At 37.4% G+C, this 19,674-nt stretch overlaps 1 protein-coding gene across 1 annotated transcript in view; it reads left to right on the forward strand.

Moving 5' to 3' along the window:
- Positions 1–19,674, forward strand: part of LOC134755842 (semaphorin-1A-like) — a 164,333-nt gene that overhangs the window by 58,620 nt on the left and 86,039 nt on the right. The window contains exon 2 of the mRNA XM_063692462.1: positions 18,734–18,774. The gene's annotated coding sequence lies outside the window, so the exon portion shown is untranslated. The remainder of the gene's footprint in view (positions 1–18,733; positions 18,775–19,674) is intronic.

Consider the following 19,674-nt stretch of genomic DNA (forward strand, 5'->3'; position numbering starts at 1 on the left):
ATTACAGTAACCTAGGTAGGTAGTTAAATTAATGTCCTTTAAAATTACGATTCTACTTAAGATTTCGTAGTACCTACTTGCTAGTACTTTAGCCTTACCAAGCAGGTATTGCAATTAGCATAATAATGATGTTGATATTTATGTGTCAAGTACAACGGCCCATGGAAGCATTCTTGCTCATCGTTAAAACAAAGCATATTTATTTGTGACTTTCCGTCAGAACTTCTGTTGGAATTTCAGATTGAAACGTCCTTATTGCATTTGAAGCATAAGGACCCTTCTGTAATGGAAAGCCACATTTAAATAAAGCAGGTACGTACGGTCAAGTTTAAGTAGGTACCAATGGTACAATTCCGTACCGTACGTTGTCACAAAGACAATAAGTATGACGTCCCTAATAGCGACTTTTATATACACAACTTTGGGAAGAAATCAATTTTTTTTTTTAATTTATTTACATACAAGATATATACAGTGGTTCTACGTAAACGAAATTAATAACTAGCTTAAATCTAAAATAGGCCCTTGAGGCATTGTACCAAGGATGCTGGCGGCATTTCCCCGCTGTATCGCAATGCTGATACGTTGTGCGAGAAAGCCGCCAGCTCTTCGGTCACCAGTTACGTCAACCAGACGCTTCGCGATTTCTGCAAACAACTTATGCGCGCTGGGACCCCATGGACCTAGAGTTTCAACTCCAAATGGAACGAAATGATACTCTCTACCGAGGCTCTTATATTTACTACGTTTTAAAATTTCGAAATCAAATTATCAAATTATTTTATTAAATATTTATCACCACCTTCACCACTGGAGGGCTTCGTTTTTTTAAATATAAGTAGGACATCTATTTCAGTTTATTACTTTTATATAATTCATATTGATTGTTACTGAAATTTAATTAATTTATCTGACTGTACTGTATGGAGCATGATATTAAAACACATATTTTTATAGTCGCCTTAGTCCATGACTACCTATTTAACAAATTTATATAAAAAAACTCAAGAGCGTATTCTTAAAGTCAATAAAAAATATCATACAGATACAATACTGACGCTGACGGTTAGCAACTGCCAAAGAATGCAGTCAAGTGTACGAAAGGTCAATTGATACAGCATGCTGACATTTAGCACCCTTAAATTAAAACGATACATGATCGTAAGTTTCGACCCGCTGTTTACGCAGTCCCATGCACCTAGAAATTGTCGGCATTGTTCGCTCGACTGTAAATAAATTACTTCAACCAACCATTAATCATCAATAATACGGCCATGGAAGTCATATTAAGATATTAAAGAAATAAACATATCACTAGTATATTTCTTTTTATCTCAGTTCAAGAATCTTAAAACGTAAATAAATGGTTTTGCTAAGTATAAAGTAACTTGTCCTCTACATACGATCCAAAGTATCGTTGAAGGTTTAGAAATGCTTGAAAAGATATCACATAAAAAGCCAATGCGTATGCCTATAAATAAATCAAGAGGCATTTACTAAGGCGTTCGTCATATTTTTATGTATGAAAAAAAAAACACATTGGTCTCCTAAATCAATATTTTTTACGCTTTATTTAACTTAATGACATGGCCGTGAGCTTAATTGGCTTCAAAATCATTCGTTTGAATTAAAAGAATATTGTACCTGTCCAACTCAGTTTTCCGTAATCAAAGAGGTTAAGACATCTCCCACACGTGTATGCACGTGTTTAACGATGATTAGCTCTCAAGGTTCCAATATTAATTTAACAGTGAGACGAATTAATATGTACATGAATATAGTTAATCATAACTTAGTTAAGGTTGCTTAAATGTTTACAGCTATAACAAGCAACGCTTTTTGACTAGCGCTTAAGTACAATTAATATCACGAGAAATTTGATCACATGATGATACGCATACCAATGCGTTACAAGAAAACATAACGAAATCGAATTCGGCATTTAATTGCCTAAAGTAAGGGCCTAAAATGTTTACACAACGATAAACCTAAAAGGGTTTTACTTGTAAGACACTCTTATCAAAATAAAGGTTAAAATGTTCCAGTTCGGCGTCCTTAACAAACCTGCTGTTTTTCTTGTGTCGTCGTATTTTTTTGCTGGATTTTGTTCTCGGTATCCATACGTATAAACACATGCTTTATTTCTTGTTGACATTTCTAATTAAAGTCGACGCGTGCGCGAATGGAGTCTTAAGTAATATCCCTAGTAGAATGACGTCTTATATGAGATAGGGCATGATAACCACATGTGACATTGTGCAGCCAAGGGACTGAATACAGCTGCCGAGCACCTGCACTTATGGTGTCACGGACATTGAACTTTGATGACCTTTCCGTTACTATATTGGATGTTCGTAAGTTATTTTCGAATTAGTCTCGCGAAAACATATTTACCCACACACTCTGTTACTAAGTGACCCGAAGATGTCAGAGATCTGGGTCTCTAGGTTTTGCTCATGAATATTTGTAATATTATAATTTGTTAACATTCTGAGAAATATTTTAATCAACATATTTTCTTCGAATTGATTTACGGCCCAACTGTAATTTAAAACATTTGAAAGATTTGCGACTACAATGACGATTTCTTTAATTCATTTAAATAGGGAAGCCGATAGTTTTACGTGGCTAGGGCTGTCATCTTTCTATACGCAATGCATTCTTACTGCCAAGTTAACGCGGTCATCTCATCGGTCATGGTATATTAATATTATGAGATTTTTCCATTTGTTCCCGAGACGTTCTTACGGGACGGTGAAAAATAGGAAAACACCATTTTTCGTCCCCAAGTTCGAATCATATCACTTTTGACCTGCTTCTTATCTTAATACAAACCACAACCCATTTTCAGAATATGAGAGGTGGGTGAAAAACATGACTGTTATTATTTTATAATGTTTTGAATAATTTACGTAGGGCACATGGAGGCAGCTGATATAATAAGGCTAACGAGAGCAGGTGTCGCTGGACCTTTCCACATTTTCCACTAAACTATGCATTATACTACTTCGTAATAATTAAATTCCTGGACCAACCCGTTCTTGTACTAGGCCGTTTATACCGCTTTTACATACAACCTTCGCGGGGCTAGTACACGTTACGGCTCTGATAAATTAACCAGTCATAGTAAACAATTACCTGCGGTATTGTCACTTAAGCAGTTGTAATGTAACCAATCGCTATGCCTAACAAATCTAAACTGTAATATTTTGCCGATTCACATGAATGTATGAGGCATACGATATTTTTTTAATTCTATTTGTCCAAAAGTAATTAAAATTTTAGTTTCCATCACTTGTTGAATGTTATCACTTTACAAACATTTATTTAACAGTAATTTTCTTTATTTTCAGGTATCTACATAATCCGCCTTCATTTTTCTCATTCTAATATCAAAGAATGTAACCCCCCCCCCCTTTATCTCCGAAACTACTGGGTCTAAAATTTTGAAAAAAAAACAAAATAGATCTTTATCTATAGATTACAGGAAAACCTATTAGAAATTGCAGTCAAGCGTGAGTCGGACTTAATTACTTAGTTTTTGATCCGACCCGTAGCTACGGGTGTTTAAAGACATTTCACTCACGTTTCACAAAATAAAAAACATTGTTTAAATTGTGTAATATACGGAACCCTTGGAACGCGAGTCCGACTCGCACTTGGCCGCTTTTTTCTTATCTCTCTTTCCTGTCTACCTTTCTATTTACGAATTCAGATAAATCTAGTAGGTAATAAACTAACTAGCCACACTTTATTTGCGTTAGCGCAATAGTTTATTATGTTGTTGACGCACGCCGCCCCGAAGGATTTCCATTTGTCCAGTTTTCCGTACATCTCGGAAAACGACTCGCCTCATGTCAGATAACATAGAAAAATTATCTGTTGTTACATATAACCAAAGAGAAGATATAGTATAGAATAGAGGGTTATTGTCATAGTAAATTTTGTAGTCACAGTAAATTGACTGCCACCTATCGGTATCGACATCGACACACGATTAAACCTCAAAATGAAAATATGTGAAAATATAAAAAAAAATATATTTATATTATATATATTATATATGCATAAATGATTTTTATTTTTTTTAGAACGCCATATGACTTGGACCTATGACGGTGTCATCAACGCCATCTAGCCGAGTATAGGCCAAAGGTTTGGCGCCATCTACTCGAGAATGACTTTTTCTTGATTTCCAAGGCACGTTTTTTCCTTAGACTTTATTTATGATATACTAAGTTACATATACTTTGATATAAGTATTCAGAATTTGATACTACGAACAGTACGAACCAACAGGTAATTAATATAAACTTTGCAGACGAGTATGTTAATGGATGCTAATAATTAATTAATCATGTTAATTGCTAATTTATATAAAAGAGACTATCTTCATAAAGTTGCCGAACACGATCATTAGGTAATAGCTGCTGGAGGCATTACTCTACGTTTTTTAATTACAATTTGTAATATAGCCACCATAACAGTGACTTTTGTTAATAGTTCGCCTTTGGTTTCATAACATAATGCTTAAAACTAGAGATGCCACGAACATTCGGCAACTAGTAGGTATTCGGCCGAATACCTATAAAAACTATTCTATGTCCTTCCCCGGGACTCGAACTATCTATATACCAAATTTCAACTAAATCGGTTCAGCGGTTTAAGCGTAAAGAGGTAACAGACAGACAGACAGACAGACACACTTTCGCATTTATAATATTAGTATGGGTATGGATTATCTTGTCATAGATTTCACATTGCATGTCTATTACATTATTCTGATTATTTACTACATTCATGTATTATACCTATATACTCGTATAATAGGTATATAGTTTTCGTTTAAGATGATAAATTATCTGGATTTGAAAGGTTGTCTATTAAGCACATATATTACTCATACTCATACTCATACTCATTTATTCATAATATTCTTAAAATATTACATGTCAAACATCAGAATATAAATTATTATCATCACATAATTGATAATGAAAACAAACATATTATTATTATTATATGGGTCTATCCTAAAGGCTGGCCAAACAAATACTCTGTCAAAATTGTTATCTATAGGTATCTCAACAAGGTGAATTCCGCAGCGATAGGTGTCATTTGTTTGGTATTTATATATATTGTTAGTAACAAATTAAAACAAAACAAATAAACTTAAAGCTAAAGGTAATTAATGCAAAAAAGTAAAACTAAATTATAACAAATACAATATTACCCCCCACTCTGATTATCCCCCGGACCAAATGTGCCAAAAATACTGGCGGCATTACCTCGCTGAATGGCCAGGGATATCTTTTGGACGAGGAAAGAACCAGAGCGAGGGTCGCCGCCCCTTTCTCTTAAGCGTCGCCCTATATCCTTAATAAAGGCTTTGGCCTCGGCACACCAAGGTCCAGCCGTCTCGACGGCAACCGGGACAAAATCATACACCTGTTCAAGGTTTGCGTACTTGCTATGCTTGAACCTAGCAGCACTTTCAGCCGCTGCACCTGCCTTGTTCACCGTGCGCGCGAGATGAGTGGGAGCAAAAGTACTCACACACGTGGCATCCCAAAGTAAGCTGCGGCCCTTCGCCCAAGGAACAAGCGTAAGGCCGTCCGGTCTCTTACCGTCCAAACGACTTAGACCCTGGGGCTCCATGATGCATGGGACGTTCGCCGACACCAAAGCTCGCCTTATTAAATCGTTAATGGCACAGTGCCTGGGTATCCTACCCACACACCGCAAGCAGCTGAGCCCGTGGTGTCCATCCGCCTCCACCATTACCCCACACTTACACTGATGTGGCTCACACACCTTGCCCCCAATTCTTAGTACAATCGCCATCCGTAATGTGTCATTATCAAGTAAGGTTCCCAAGTGTGGTGTCGGCAAGGCATGTAACCATGCCCCGGACTCAGGTTCCCTAACAGCCTTTAGCCTGGCAACGTCTTTCCCCACGGCACCCTCCAACAGGCCCTTATGCCACTCACGGCACAAAATATCATCCCATAGTCTTTGTGATGAGGGGTTCTCTGGTCGTTCAACTCCTGCAAAGCGGAACGACCACTCGGAAAGAGCCTCCTGAAGAAATGTAATACAGATATTGCCACCATCGAAGGAAAGGATTCTAGTGGCAAGACCTGATGCCGCATGAGATGATGCTAGGAAAGCTACCAAACCGACGTCACGCATGCAACGTACCCCCAAACCCCCATATCGAACAGGAAGTGATGCCTGGCGCCACTGTGGTTCATTAAAGCTGACATTCAAAACACCCTCTAAGCCTTGCCGAAGCACACGATCAAAAACCTGTACATCTTGATCAAACCTCCAAATCGGTGCAGTCCTCAAGAGATACGTCACACGAGGCATCGCAAAACAGTTTCGAAGTAAGATTAGTGAAACGTGCGCCGACAAGTGTTTAAAATGCACAAAAGCAGACTCAAGCGCCTGGGTTTTAGCCTGAACCGCCGAACACACCCCGTCAGGAAAAATGGGTGCTCCTAATAACGAAAATGAAGTTTTGTTCAGCAGCCGGAGACCTGGAAAAACCGATTGGAAGTTGGGCACGGAATCTAATGCTAAGGTACCACATGGATATAGCTCACATTTGGTGGAATTTACCTCCAACCCAATTGATTGCAAAGCCGGCAAGAGCCTACTCACATCATCCAGAACTACATTAGAGCTTCCACCAATAGTGCCATCATCCAAGTACCACACATTCAATGGTGACTGCAATGCCGTTATACAATTCTGCATCGCAAGGCAAAATACCAGAGGACCCAACGGATCTCCTTGTTGAGCACCTACCTGCGAAGAGATCGTGCTGTCACCAAAGAACAGGTTACTCGGAGAGGAATAGCACTGATTGGTTCAATTGTTTGGTTCATTTCATTCGTGCCAACTTTGGAACATCGACATGCACAAAGCCAAAGCTTTAACTTTAATAATAAACGAACGTCGAATGGATTCGAAGAAAGCCGACAATCAAGTGGCAACCCTGCCTTCTATATATTTCCACAGTTCCATACTGCCGTTAGCCGCATGCGCCGGGTTTTTCTACTGCAATTAGCCGCTAGGCCGCTACGCCTAGGGGCGGGCCGGGGGTGCGACGCGACCGTTATTTACCTCAGCTTGCAATAATTAACTGTAACTAGATCACTGATCTTGTCTTGGATACCCGATTTAAAATCAATATTTGGATCTGCAATTGAATTGATGTCTTTGCAATAAACCAATCATGAAAAGTAAAAAGTTATCGATAAACGCGATTTACAATTTTACACCTGCAGTGCAATAAAGATTTTGGACCTGTTTTCGCACCTTCAACACATAATAAATACCGCCAACTACGACCATGATGAGAGCGTGGCGTTGTATGGTGGCGATATGGATTCTTTATTAATTTGATTCTCTCTGACTCCTGCGTTGTTTACGAAACGTGCAATTGGAAATGCGAGCGAACCACCTAGGAAAACACAAGCAGTGGCCATAATCATAATATTTAATCTCAAGTACAGCTCACAGCCACGAATAGAACCACCAGTAAAGCAATAAGAATAGCTGTTCAGTTGCAGTGGAACTTCAAGGACATAGAAAATGCGCGCGCGGGCTATTCTCATTCAGTTAAACGTCTTTTGACAAGTGGCGCGGAGACAGGGCGTGGAATTTTCAGTGCTCCCTCGTTAAATTCACTAGAGAAATTTCACGCCAAGGTTATTTCAGTTCAACGTCATGTAGACGTTTCAATAAGTTTTACTGCAACTGCAATTTTACTTTTTGGTCACTACAAGTGTTCTCAGAACAGCACACGACAAGTTTTTAATTGTATTTATCAATAGCCCTAGGATCTCGCTGTTTCTACAAAACGTGTTAGCATTTATATTATTTACTTAATGTTTTTAAACGCAGCAGGTGCCGATTCGCCGAATCCGTATTTTTTGCCATCGCAAGCTGCGCACAGCGCAGCGCCCACACTCTCGGCGCTGATTTAAAACACCGGTTCTTCTCTAAACATAGGCTTGACGTGGTCGCACTGGCATCTAGAACAGAATAAAGTGGAGTAAGTAATTGATTAGGTATGTACGTTTATGTAATCTCGCATGCTTCTATCATTTCGACCAGCTGTCACTATTTAGTAGCCGTAGTCATTTGTATTGTATAATAATTAAATATGTGAATAAGTATTTTATACATTAATAAGTAATTCTTTCAATTCCTTATTCGTTCTTAGATAAGAAGCCAATACCTATTGAAAATTTTATTATTCGTTACTCGTTTTGGATGTATTCGTATATGAAAGTATACCTACGTACGATTATTTAAATATGCGTGATCCGCATGCTCTCGGTCAGTTTTGATTTTCTGAATCAAATGTGTCCCGTTACGCATTAAACTTGTTTGTTGTCATTTAAATACAAACATATATTATGTTTGTACCTATTTTAATGATAAACAATATTTGTTATTACTTATTATTAAGTAACAAAGGCCACAGTCGGGCTTCTAGGGCATTATTAGGTATCTCAAATCAAAGAGAATAAATATATAGGATAGGGGGTTACTGTCATAGTAAATTTTGTAGTCACAGTAAATATACTGCCATCTATCGATACACGATTAAAACTAAAAGTAAAAATGTATAAAAATATCAAAAAACGTATATATACTTATAAATGTTTTTTTTTTATTTGTATTTATTATTTTTATATTACTTTGACCCATGTTTTCTCACTGATATTGTGTTTCAACGCCATCTAGTCGAGAATAGGCCAACGGTGTAGGCGCCATCCATCCAAGAATAAATTTTTCTTGATTTCCGAGGCACGTTTTTTGACTTTATTCATCTTATACGGATTTACATAGGTCTTTGACTCAATAGGTATTAATTAGTGTAATTACCGTAACTACTGAATAGTAAATGAGTTTTAGTCGTACCGGTCTAGGATTCGGTGCAAGTCTCGCAAGTCGGTCAAAGAGAACTCGGATAAGCTTTACCTTGCCATTGTTAAATGCGATTGAGGTACCTTTGCTTAGTTAACTACATATTCTCCAGTGTAAATGCAGTGTATAATTACCGGTTCCAGGTAACTAAATCTAAGTAGATATAGGTCGATCTGTGGCTTGGCGTCCAAGCTACTCGAATCACACCGGCTTGTCTATTTTGTGACGACGAAGTAAGCCAAATATGCTAAGGCATGCCTACCGATTCTGTTGGTGTTCTGTCGCTAAACTTACATATTTATAGATTAAAATCTAATAAACATCTAGAAACATGATGTTTGGTACTAAAGTTGAATGACGTACCCAATAACACATATTCTGAATACATTTCATATTTCAATACATTTAGACAGGGTATTACATGGAAGGTTCATAAAACGCCGCCACGCCATAAAACATTAACAAATATTGACGAAAACTTTCATGGAAAGATAAAAATATCCCGTTTAGTTCTCTTTATACCGAAGATTAGGTACTTACTAACTACGTGTTTACCGATATAGGTTTATTTTAACTCTGAATTCAAAACGACATAGCCGACATAATTGTTACATAATTATAAGCTCTTTTTACAATAGAAGTGAAAATAGTGCCACATTAAAGGTGTCGTAAGTTCACGAGCTTCGACTTGTCGCTAAGATGTGAGTTTTTATGTTAGTCTCGAGTGTGAGTAGATAGATATCCATTAAGTAAGGAACTACTAATGGCCCGGGAACATCAGGTCGAGGTCGCGCTCCTTTATTTTTATACATCAGTCCACTGACCAACAGGAAATCTCGTAACTTTTGAAGCGGACTTTCGTTCAATCACATCATCCATAATCACAACTAATGTCAAAACGTGGTCAATCATTAATTAAGTATTATTATCAGGTGATAAAACTCTCAATGGCCCTCTTTTTATTATTTTATTGATTTCCTCTAGCTAGTCTATTGTATTTACTGCCTAAGTGCTATGGTTGCCTACCATTCTTCATTAATTCTCATCTCCTCAAAGGTTAACTGAGAGATCCTTGAAAGGGAAAAGTTCCCCTTTGTACTGCCTATCCTGTATTTGTGTCGTATTAATAAACAGTTAATACATATCTACATAGGTACATACAAATAGAGTAAAGTCTAATCGCAATCTTACTACCTGATTAAACAATGGATTATTCATAAAGTGTTCGAATTATTATATAAACCAATATACCTACTATAAACCAGTTAACTGATTGATTATCTTATCTTAGTTAGCACTAGTAAAATATTAGTAGGTATATTCAGTCAAAACTACAGGTCCCGTTTCTCTACATATTATTTGATATAATCTAAACGTAGGCGTGTAGCAAATACTCGTGTTTTTAGTCCTTGCCAAATATGTAGGTACTCGATGATGTAAGTAGATTTGCGTTTATCTCTTAGACTAAGTACAAAGATTTAAAGCTATAATTACGTTTTCATTGTACAAATCTTATTCATTACGAATAATAGAAGCCGTTGAATACCTAAATTAGAGAAACCATTTAATGTTTCATTAAATAAAGTTACTTAGTTATTCAAATGCTTTGTTGAACAGAGATAGTTTGAAATGATTTGGGGATTTAGAAAGCAATGGACTTCGTGATTCAGAATATTAATTTAACAAATACAGAATATAACCGAGTTTCGGAATAATTAACTGCCTTTCCAACTGATTAAAGGGTTTTGAAAAATGTACTTTATTACAGCCTATTTGTATACTCGTATATAGTCTTTTTTGCGTCGATCGTAGAGTTTTTTGTATACGAACGTTTACAATCATTCACCTCTAAATGCGTCGTTTTCATATTTTTGGTAGTTATTACCTGCGGCGCTACTGCGATGTGGTAACCTTTTTCTCGAGAACGTTACATATTTTAATATGTATGTAACATGACAGGTGTGAGATACAAGTTCCTTTTATATGATTTAAGTTAATCTTCCTGTTGCCCTCCTCCCAGTTTATTTTACGCGTTTCCACCTTTTCAGTCTGCCACGGCTCCATTTTCCATTGTTAAATCCTAATTTACTACCATAGCTATCGTAAAATATCGAGCTCATCTCATGATATATTGAAGCTCAACCCGAAAGAAATGTTCGGTTTGAAACTCTGCTTCACTGTTAGGTTACAAAGTCTACCGAATTTTCATGGAAACCAGTGTAAATGTGTACACTGATTACGCATATTTTTTAAGAATCTCGAGGTCAAGTAATAAGGGAGACAAGCTTACAGTCGAGATAAGGCATTGTGAATTGGCTGATCTAAAATAACGTGATGCTGCAGACGCCGGCGCGCAACATATTAAACTTTATTTGCGGCGTCTGTCTATAAAAAGCGTGTGCGTACGTCTGGCCGCCTGTCTCCTCCCTACTATTGTACTGAGACAATTCCAATGAATTCACGATTTACTAAATTTCGGAATTTATAATATAAGCTTGTTAGCGTTTGATTTGTCAAAATAAAGTATAACCTGCTATATTCAAATACGTATCTATGGCAACGATGTAAAAGTTAAAAACTATCATACTCAGTGCAGCGCGTAATATACCTAATTGAATTTGATATTTATTTACATAGTTAACATGCTTTACTCGTATATTTAACTTCAGGTAGGTACTACAGTTTAAAGTTACTATTTCTAATCTAGTTAAAATTAAGTTGTTCACTAGTTAAATGGATAAAAGATGATCAGTTTATCATAATAAAGTAAAAACTAAATTGTTAGACCGTCAAATTTAAAGTATTTTTTTTTCCATACATTAGGACGGCTGCTACAAAGACGTGACATCACGTTTAAAATATATGTAATTTAGAGTTTAAGAGGCATTTCGAGCGCTAAATGCGAATGTATCGATATTCTATAGTCTTTGACTTTCATTCATGATTTTTGTATTGCTTATATTATATGCAGTTGGTAGACAATTGATTCTCAACAAAAAAACAGGAGCAACAACGCAAAAAAAACTACTTACAATCTCTAAACTCTAAAAGCTCGTTCTACACATTACCTATGTATAAGTAGGTTATTTAATTGCAGCAATTGAATAAGCTTAAACTGAATACATTCATACTTGTGTGTTTATATATATATATATATATATAAATTCCTCATAACAAATAAATATCAAGGCACTTTTCGCAGCGACATTTAATAAATCCAGGTGCTTGACGTAACAAGTTATTTGTGGGAACAAACTCTTTAAGGAAATTCGCCGCTTTGCAAGAGTTTTTCGGAAAAACCGAAGCATTTTTCGGTCTTCTGTTTTTAAAATTTCTTTAGCGTAAAGTTTTGAATGTACAACTAAAAGCGATTCAGTATTTCAGTGTTTCTTAGCTTTAAATAAGGGCAAATCTTAAATAAATCTGAGGAATCAATTATTTGGATTTAAATCAGTTTGTTTTTATTTTTTAAATATAAATATAGAGTACATAATAGACCGCGAGCCAGGCGCAAATTTCGTCAGTCATCGCCTCCCGTGCGAAAACTCGTATAGCGGTTAACGGCTATGTATGATGAACCCTCGTGAACGTCAGCTGCCGCTCCGTTGGTGGGTTGAGGAATGGCAGCCACCGAAACGCGTAACACGGTCTTTCCACCGCGATACAACCGGCTGACGATTTGTTTTATTAACAATAGCATCTAAACTATCATCATTAAATAATTTCACGGTTTAGACTCGCTTGTTTTAGTCACTCGCGCGACATGTTTCGGAGAGCCTAGGTCTCCTTTCTCAAGCACTAATAGTGCGAGCAGCGTTCACGACGACCGTGTATTGCGTATTGCCGCGCGCCGAGAAAGCCGGTTGGAGGAGGTCTTGCGCTATCGTTGTAGGCGGGCATAGTGATGTGTTTGGGTTTGGGTCACCTAACACTTGTAGCGACACACAGCACGAACTCACAAACTATCTTCTGAAAAAGTATCAAACGGGAGGCGATGACGCTGATGACTGGTTATTGAATGAATCTTCTCTAATGAGTTTTACGCCAAAGACCCTTATGTGTTAAATAAAAGACATTGTTTTTTTCGAGCGGTCGGCCATTGTGTCCGAGCGCGTGACCATTGTGTCTGAGCGCGTGCCACGCGCAATCTATATTCTTAGTTAAAACAATATTTTTTCAAAGATTGCGAAAATACAGTGAACTACTTCTTATTAAGGTCAAACTTGTTCAATTATTTAACTCATTTCTGATAGGATAGGATAGGAACTAGCATGTTAGAACTCACGTTAACGAGTATGATATTTATTTCTTCTGATGCATCTGAGAATTACAGCTTTACAGCCCAGCATTACCCTGATAGAAACGAACCAACCCACCGTCCTCGTTCCACTGTCACTCAAACGCACATTCGAAAAATATTTCACCGACTTCTTAAAATAGTAAAACATTATAAATGTAAAATGTTGCAAGTCCAATGGACGTTACACGTCACTAGTCACTACCAAATTGCGAATTCTGAACAATCGTAAAAAATATAACATGAACAAAACCTTAACTTGGAAATAAATCCAACACCAATTAGTAATTGAAATCGTATTCCCAACTACTTTTGTATACGCGTAACTACTAAATAACGATTTAAAGTTACTGCATTACTTAGTATGCGAAGCCGGCACAGGACGCCAATAGCCCAGACAGGCGAGTTAGTTTCTTCCTTTGTTTTCGCGTGTGTCTCGAAATTCTCTTTACAAAGGGGTAAAGAGTAGTTCGTTATCCGTGTCGGGAGCCATATGAGCTAGAGTTGTGCGCAACCAGCACGTTGCTGCTGTTTTATAGGGGGGGGGGGGTCAAGACAGTGCGTGCCGGCGCCGTCTGGGCGCGCTGGTGAGTCACCGGCTGACGCTCTCCGGCTGCACTCCCCTTGCACTGAACCCACCCTGTAATTGACGTCGTTAGATGACCTGCCAGCTAGCACAATTAAATGTGAAATATAAACATAAAAGCTCCAACCCCATTTCCGTGACTGACTATGACCCTATCTTAAGTAAAAAATGTAAAACATACCCATGTTTAGTTCGAAATAATGATTTTGATGTTACGTTATACGATTGTTCCGTGATTCACATATTTTGTTAGTGGTTCGGCGGTTAAAAGCAGCACATCAATAAAAGTTATGACAAAACATGAGTGAGCATAAAGCACTCGCTACTGAGTCACTTCGGGTATGTAGTTTTTATGTGAGGGTAGGTATTATATGGTGGAGTGTGCAGTATCTGTCATGAGCACTCGCGTGACGCCGCGCCGCCCGCACGCCTCCGCACGCAAGCAAATTTAAATATTCCATTTACTTCAGTGTTCAGACTACTCACTACTCTATATTCATAATAACATACTTTTTAACAATAGACCTTTATTGTATAAAAATCTTCTCTACTCGTAGAACGGTATGCTGCGCTTAAACCACCTTTATATTTTCTTCAAACAGGATACCTAACAAGCCCTATATTTTACACATACATGACATATCTACTTACATGTGTATTCGGTCCCCGCGTCAATGCCTCTACATAATTTTTTACTCTACTATGTATGTATTTCAATATTACACGAATTGTTTTTGCTGTGTATTGCAGTTAGCAATTCTAAACAAACTCATACGAGGATATATTTTTTTTGTTTTCGTGGATCACAGAAAAATGATTCATGTAAGCCATCTATGGTAAAAGAATATAAATAAATAATAAGAATTTAATAATAAAAATAAACAATGCAAATACGTGCACGCAACTGCACATCTTATTTAATCGCATCAGTGATGCTTGTTTGCTTGTAGGTACCTATGTATCTTTTTAGCATAGGTAAACATCAATCGCTGACTTTTAGCGTCGCGAAACTGATTCTGAAAGTTTCGCAAAACGAATATCCTTGCCACGTTATTTCTTTAGAGATACAAAGCAATTTTCTACAAGAGATAACCTCTCTTAACGGGTTTTTACACGTCTTATATATTCAGAGGCATGGCGTATATATGATAACGCTTGCTCTTACTGGGAATCTGAAGGGCTTTTCTTCGCCACTGCTAACAATGTTGGCCTCGATATCGCTTAACACACATTTTTCGTTTAGACTTTATTCAAACACTTCAATGGCCATGTTAACGTTAAAATTGGATTTAATTCAGACCAAACAGACATCAACAGTTCGATCGCAGTATAAAAATAAAGATTGTGAATTAACATCGGGCATCTGGCTTAATAAACCCCGGTGGAGCCGTTATAGATCCGAGAGACGATAAGTAGAGGCATACAACTCATACAAGCCATTTATTCGACAGTCAGGATTTATGCAAACAGTCCTTTGTATCACCTTCATGAGAATTGAAAGGAATAAAAGAGTCCAGTGATAGACAGTACTATACCGTCGTTTAGTATCTTTTGCGACGTCGTGATTTACATGTACCTATCATATATTATTCAGTTTATTTACTCTTGTCAATTGGCGTGATAGATGATTGTTTTAACCATAAGCATGATCCTCGGATATATTAAAATTATTGAGAATGATATTCTTGCGGGAACTCCTTCGCTCTAGAGGCCAGCCCCTCTTGTGGACATGTGGACCCAATAGAGCACTAAAATTCATATAAATGCCCATTAACTTTTGATTTCTGAATATTGCCCCGTGGCCTTTATTTCATTGAGTAACGGTTGCTGCTTTTCTATAAATGTCGCAAAAATAATTCATTTCACGTAATAGTGAATTGTCAGTTTGTGTTGTAATATTGCTTGGGAGTCTAACTCGTTAACTCTTCTGACTCGACTCCGATTCAACTCTGCCTTTCTGATACAATCGAATCGATAACAACTAAGGATATGAATACTAAATGCCTTATTTGACTACTAGTTCTGTGGATCAAGTACTACGTACTTACTACCTATTTTAGCGTGATATTTACATAGTTGTATAAATTGCACTTAATTTCTAAAGATATATATGTATATAATTTTTTGTAATATATTGGATTTACGTTTTCATCTTAATTTTCACTAAATGTAAAGCTAAATAAATCATAAAGTATTAAGCCACTTTTAAATGAACGACGAGTGCTAATACCTATTTACAATTTACATGTCGCCGTAAATTGGACGTAGTTGTCAACACTAGTCCTATAAAATGTTTAGTAATAAATAATTTACATATATCACTGTTAACATTTTCTACGTTCGATTTTGATGACAGGCCTTTATCAATATGCTAGAACAAACTACGTCGACGGCAAATGACTCGCAACGTTCCGCAACGCGGAACCATAAGGAAATTTATTACGAAGAATCCCGACAGTAATCTCGTACGAGATAACATTAAGATATCACTTAGCCGGGATCATGACATGGAACCCTATAACCGCAGAGTCGAGAAAGGGAGATTAGCTGAATTAGAGCTGCGTGCGTATTACCCGCATCGCAGCCGGGCGTTCGATGGTATTTCCCTGGAGGCAGGTAAATCACGCTTTTCATGGTAACGTCAGGCACAAACAGCTTGCGTCGGGTGTTCGCCGAATATTACCGCATTGTGAGCTTACCTATCGAAGTTACGTCACGGCTACCTCTGAGAAATATTGAAGATTGCTCTCAGAGCTTTTAGTGCTAAGATTAGCAACGCCTGCTTAGACGACGAATTTCTCGGGAAAAGTAATGAAATATCTTTCCAGTCTTTAGAGCTCTCTAAAAAGGAAATTGGTTAGGACGAGGTCAATTTTCTTATATGACGTTATCATTATCACGCAAAATTATCGTCCGTAAACCGACTTTACAGACAGCCATATTTTTTTTAAATTGAATTAGGTATTACAAATTAATCAAATTAGCCAAGCAGTCGAGTAGGTATAATTGGTTTTGCATTATTTTTATTATTTATTAGAGATAAATCACAATTACATGATATTTGATAAAAAGCATCGTTAAACCAGAATGGTTTGTCTCGAATAGTCTCGATACTCCATTCCGCAGTACTTAAATAATTATAAATATTTCCTAAACAATACGAGTAGAATTAATCTCTAATTTGTAAAGTTTATCGCACTTAATAATGGAAAACCATGCGAGATAGGACAATTTACGGCGGTGAAAGTCTCGCCTGCCTGACTTTCTCTCGCATTTCGCTGCCCTGTAGAAAAGGGCACAGAAAAGCCTTGTTAAACTCACCTTTTATCGAAACAAATTATCCGGGCTCAGTGTAGGTAGGTGGCACCGAAGCGATAAAATATTACCAGTAGTCTGACGAAGGGTTGGTCCGACGTTTTAGGGTCGCTCCCTGAAGAGAGGCTCGAAAGTGTATCACAAATAGGTATGTGCGTCACACTAGTGACTAGTGACCACTAACAGAATTAAGACTTACGACCGGCGTGCTTTTACGCTATTTTAACGATTATTAAGGATCCAGGGAGCGTCCATTAATTACGGGTCTCCGTCCGAATACGCTAGTTTTAATAAAGATTTTATTAAGTGTGGTTTTCATGTAACCCTTTCTCAAGACATAGGTTACATTCCGGTTGTAAAAGCATTGCTATTGCAGCATTACTACTGCAGCATTGACGCGAGCAATGTCACAGGCATATGTCCTTAATGAATAAAATATGTAGCTGTCGTTGCTGCATTGCTGCCGTGATTAGAACTTTAAGTCCGTCACCATTTTATCAATTATTAACATTGGTTCAATAACAATGCTGCTGCAGTCACCATACGAATGTAACCATTTCCATCACGACAGTAATGCGGCAACGAAAGCAACTGAATTGATTAAGGAAATTGACAGTAAATATCGCCCGTTCCCCGCTGTTACAACGCTACAGCAGCAATATTGTAACAGAAACGCTGCTACAATCATCATACATTGCAATCGGAGTATAACCTTAACTCGCTCATTTTGGCGTTAAGCCCGGTTGCAGCCTCAGATATTGCTTTGGACCCTGTGGCCCGCCAATCGCTTTCCCAATACATTTTGGTATAACCTACCTACCTATTACGAAATAGAGAATTCCAACAAATGAACCAACTTAGTATTAAATCCATAAATTAAAATGTAACACTATTGGTATGTAGTTAGAGTTGTCTAGGTTCTATGTAAATTGCTAAAGCTGTTACCTCCTGAATAAATGTAAAATTGTCAGTCGTAATTAATATATACCGTACGAGGTAGCAAAAGCCGTTTATTAAAATTAAACGACCTAGCGTGGAACTAGGAAGATTAATGATCCAGTGAATACAGAGTTATGTATAGGTAAAGAGCAAATGGAGTGCTCGGCAGGCTCGTCCTGGCGGCGCTCCAAAATCACTTGTCTCTTTACCGTTATCGTGATTACTCGCGATTCAGACAGATTAGGACGTTTCACGCAGGCTTTTGGCAGCTCCGCTTACAGGATCACGTATGCTGTAATTGCGCTGAAACCGCATACTATGTTTACGGGCTGAAGGCTAAAAGCAGCCGCTTACAGGTTAGCATTGAATGGATCAATAGGAGGAAGGTAGTGCGAAGCTGTTCACTGGACGCACTTGAATTATCTGAATCCTTTTGACGTCTATATTAAAAGCCTTTGCGGGGAAACCAAACCGATAATTTGATGTAATATTAATTTTAAATCTTTGGTCGTGTAGCCATTAGTGGAGAAATTAATATTACATTCGAACGTTCGTATGAAATTGATATAATTTTGGTGATGAAAAAACCTCATTGTAGCATAAATATTACGTTATAGATACTATTTTAAGTAAAATGTTTTTTGTTACAGATCGTGAACATGCTTGACAACTCCACAATCAGTAACTTCAGGTAAATTAACGATGTTTCATTACTTCTATTGGTCAAAAGACACTATTAGTAAAAATGTCGTTCCTTCGTTCCATTCCATTTCTCATATTATTCCATACTCAATATATCAAAGATATTTTACTTTTGATGTCATTCTTGCTGATTAGTGTCCGGTCCGCAATCTTAATTTTCTATTGTGTTGTATGGTGTATAGTGCTTACCTTACCTACTTACAGACTGTAAGTAGGTAAATAAAAATATAAAGGGTTTATTTATTTATTTAGTTATAGGAACTTGAGATGATACATTATTTTTGTAATCTACTTTCCATTTTTGAAGATTCCATTTTTCGGTTTTTCGTGTATATCTCGGAAACTATGCGTCTGCGCGACTTGGCCACTTATACAAAATGAAAGGAGATTTAATTTTGATTTAATTCATACCTATATAAGAAAAAGTATTCCTCAGTACGTAAACAAAGTTTATTTTACTGTTAACTGCCAGTTGGCTTGCACGTACATACTGTTCGCTGCAGTTTCATGTTCCGCGTTACAATAAAATTCAAGCAAGAGCCGCGTACAAAGTAGGTATCTTTGTAGTTCCGAACTAGGCAGTCCCGTTTACACAATTGCGATAGCAAGCTAAATTCAGATCCCAGTGCTTAGTTGCAACGACAATTCTAGAACGGTTCTGAGTGTTGACGTTGGTCTCGACTCCCAAACAGCCCGACCGAGATACAAGACAACCAGGGACGGGGACTCACTTATGCCTCAAATGCTCTTAACCATAATGAATGAGTACGTGTCCGTGCTGCAATCGTCGAGTGTTCTTACGGGGCGGAACAGCAAAGAAACAAACACATTTTAACGTCGGCGGCTACGAGCCGACGTGTAATTCACAATACACTTGCTGCGATACAAG

This window comes from Cydia strobilella, chromosome 3 (genome assembly GCF_947568885.1).
Source record: "Cydia strobilella chromosome 3, ilCydStro3.1, whole genome shotgun sequence".
NCBI classification, from domain to species: Eukaryota; Metazoa; Arthropoda; class Insecta; order Lepidoptera; family Tortricidae; genus Cydia; species Cydia strobilella.